Source organism: Nicotiana tabacum, chromosome 9 (assembly GCF_000715075.1).
Source record: "Nicotiana tabacum cultivar K326 chromosome 9, ASM71507v2, whole genome shotgun sequence".
Taxonomy (NCBI): domain Eukaryota; kingdom Viridiplantae; phylum Streptophyta; class Magnoliopsida; order Solanales; family Solanaceae; genus Nicotiana; species Nicotiana tabacum.
In genome coordinates this window covers 78,917,732-78,921,574 of record NC_134088.1, presented here as the reverse complement: position 1 = coordinate 78,921,574, position 3,843 = coordinate 78,917,732, and the positions used below count along the sequence as shown (strand labels likewise).

General features: G+C 34.8%; 1 pseudogene; it reads right to left on the bottom strand.

The window, feature by feature from the left end:
* The window catches only part of LOC142163974 (loganic acid O-methyltransferase-like), a 4,244-nt pseudogene extending 2,186 nt beyond the window's left edge, over positions 1-2,058 (bottom strand).
* Between the last annotated feature and the right edge of the window lie 1,785 nt (positions 2,059-3,843).

The following is a 3,843-nucleotide window of genomic DNA, read 5'->3' as shown; positions in this document are numbered from 1 at the left end:
CCAAATATTTTTTCTAGCTTTCGGTCACACAAAGCTCCCTCTCCGATTACTGTAGGTGATGGATCAACTTGTAGTAGGGTTGGATCTGAGATTGTTAAACCAACTTATTATTTTACTCTATCATCTGTGTTAAGTCTACCAAATTTGGCCTTTAATTTGATTTCTGTTAGTAAAATTACCAGAGGCCTTAATTGTTGTATCCCGTTCTTTCCCGGTCATTGTTTGTTTCTACATCTTACAACGAAGCAGGTTATTGGTAAAGGATATTTATCTGGTGATATCTATCTACATCCTTGGAGAATGGGAGCCACAGTCTATTGCATGCTCTAGTGTCGTGTCTCCTTTTGATGCACACTATCGATTGGGTCATCCCTCTCTACCTTTGTTGAAGAAACTCTGTCCTCAATTTCAGATTATTTCTTCATTGGACTGTGAGTGTCGATTCGCAAAATACCACCGCAGCTCAATACGTCCAAGGTTAATAAGCGGGTTGAGTCAGCTTTTGAGTTAGTTCATTCTGATATTTGGAGACCATGCCCTGTTGTTTCCAAACCTGGGCATAAGTATTTTGTTACTTTTGTAGATGATTTTTCCCGAATGACTTGGATTTATTTTATGAAGAGTCGCTTTGAAGTATTTACTTATTTTTGTGCCTTTTGTGCTGAAATCAAAACGTAATTCAACACTTCAGTGTGTATTCTAAGGAGTGATAAAGCTAAAGAACATATGTCAGAATTATTTCAGTCTTACATGAGACAACATGGTATTCACAATCAATATTCATGTGTTGATACACCTTCCTAAAATGGAGTAGCTGAGAGGAAGAATAGGCAGCTACTTGAGATAGCTCGAGCACTTTTGTTCCAAATAAAGGTTCCTAAATAGTTTTGGGGTGATACGATTTCAATAGTTTATTTTCTGATTAATCGCATGCCATCTACTGTGCTCATTGGTGATGTGCCTTATAGTGTTCTTTTTCCAAACAAGTCACTATTTCCGTTGGAACCTAAAGTATTTGGAAACACATGTTATGTTCACGATGTTCGGCCATCTGTTACTAAGTTGGATCCCAAGGCATTAAAGTGTATTTTTTTGGGCTATTCTTGTCTTCAGAAGGGGTATCGGTGTTATTTTACTAAACTTGGCAAATATCTAGTGTCAACTGATGTGGTATTTTCATAGGCTACACCATTCTTTAATGCACCTCTTATTTCTATGAGTCAGGGGGAGATTGATGAGTGGTTAGTCTATCAGGTTACCCGTGCCTTGACAGAACAATCAAATGATGTTGTTCCTCCATCTCCCAGTTATTTTATTAAGCAACAATCGACTATTGTGCCCTCTGAACCTTCTCCATCGACGCTATAAAGACCGCCAATTGTTCAAGATTACTCAAGGAGAAAAGAGATCAATGACACATGTCGTGCACCAGTTTCTTCGTCATCAGATCCTCCGCTATCTGATCCTTCTGAAATTTAATTGTTCTTATTTTGCCAGTTATTCCTAGTGAAATACATCACTCACAACTCGGTGATAGAATGCTCACATTTCTTGAGTCTAGTCTTATTGATATGGTCAATCAGGTGAGTCGATCATAACATATACTCACTCTGACAACGCACTTTTCTTTGTATTCGTTATTCCCTTCAAAAAAGAATGATATATTTTTATATTTAAAAATAATTTCACTTTTGTACTTCTTATTTTATTCTTTATGACATAATTTATAGCTACACGCATGTTTATGGCATATTTTAGATAACAAGTTTCAATAATATTTTTCTCTTTCTTAAACTGCATGCTCAAGTCAAACACTATCACATAAAATGCGAAGGAAGGAGTATATGCTAAATTTCTTGGTTCTTGGCCAATCTAGTACTACTCCTTCCGTGATCATTTTATACTGTGAAACTTTTTTTTTAGTATGTTTCAAAAAGTATACATTGATACCTTTCTATATTGAACTGTGCTTTCTTTCTTTTCCATACAGGGAATTGTAGATGAATCTCTAGTTGACTCATTTAATTTGCCACTATATTTTCCATCTGCTGAAGACATGATTAAAGTGGTGAAAAAAATAATTTTTTTAGCGTAGAGAGAATAGAGCTAACATATCCCCAGTCCAAGATTGATGCAACGAGTTTCGTAACTCACTTGAGGGCTGGTTTAGAAGGAATATTCACCAAACATTTTGGAAATAAAATAAGATATGAAATGTTCGTGAGGACTTTAGGAAAATGCGAAGAGATTTCTGCATGGTTGAAAGCTGAATATTACAAGACTGCGAGGCAGTTGTTTGTGATTTTGAAACGTAAAATAAACTTGTAAAGGAATCATCTTTATTTTGTCCGTGTGACATCAATGATGATTACCAAGTTTAGAAATTACTTTGAATCACTAGGTGGTTTGCCTTTCTAGTATAGATGTAAAATTTCAAAGCATATACGTGTTAAAGTTTGCCTTGATTTTCTTTTCATATTTGGATTTACCTATACTTGAAGGAAGGATAAGATATTTATCATAATTGCTTTACTTTTTATAAAAGAGAAATGTAGATCTCTTTCATATTTGATAGATCTCTTTCTTGAACAAAAAGATTGTGGACCTTTATAAATTAAGGATCCCTTCTTCACACAACAATACAATACAATAGCATCACAATGTAATCCTTTAGAGTTGAAGAGTCATGTTTAGAGGGAGAATTATTCTCTCAATATTTTTGTAGTCTCTTTTATATAATAGAAAGTTCTTCTCCTCCCATATGAATATAGGTCAATTGACCAAACCACATTATAATATTATCTTTTGATATAATTCTCTTTGTTGTCTGATCTATCTCGTTAAAGGTATATTTTGTTATTTTCCGCATGATGCCTTGTTATTTTGATCCCAACAAGTGATATCATAGCCGATGGTTCAGTACGGTTGAAGATAGCTTTAAGGCGGGTTCAAACCAAGTTGTAGCAGTGATGAAAATTATGTGAAGAAGGTAGATCAAGCTTTGTCAAGAAAATTTAGGCCAAATTAGGCAAAATTGTTAGGGTTTGCCCTGATTTTCTTTTTATGTTGGATTTACCTATTACTTGAAAGAAGGTAAAATATTTATCATAATCGTTTTTAATTTTCCTGAAAGGAACATTTATTCTCTTTCATATTTGATAAATTCTTTTTGGACCAAAATATTGTGTTCCTCTGTAATTTGAGAATCCCTCCTTTACATAACTATACAATTGTCACAACCCAAAACTCAACATATCGTGATGGCGCCTATCACAGAACTAGGCAAGCCGACATTCACAATAAAACTTGACATTTTCTATTAAAAATAAGATTAAGCAAGTTTAACAGTAATAACCCTCATAAATAGCTGATATAAACAACTGCGACTCGAATATAATTTTTCCAAAATCCGAGTGTCACTGAGTACATAAGCATCTATACAATAATATAGTCTGAAACACCGTCTAGAAGGGTAGAATAGCATAAGTAAAACCAAGAGATAAAGGAGGAGCGTCAAGGTCTGTGGACGCCAAAACAGCTACCTAGATGATCTCCGAACGAGCAAAAACTCCAAGATCAGCAACCACCGTGCCCGAAAATACATGGATCTGCACACGAAGTGCAGGGTGTAGCGTGAGTAAAACCAACTCAATAAGTAACAAGTCTAATATTTGGGCTGAAAGAAGTGACGAACCCAACCAATATAACACGAATACAGAGTTTAACAGTACAGAAAATGTAGACATGTTTCCAGGTTAAACAGTTAAGTTCAACACAGATAAAATATGCCAAGTGTAACTGATATGAGGAATATGACATCTCTATATCTATATGAGAATATGA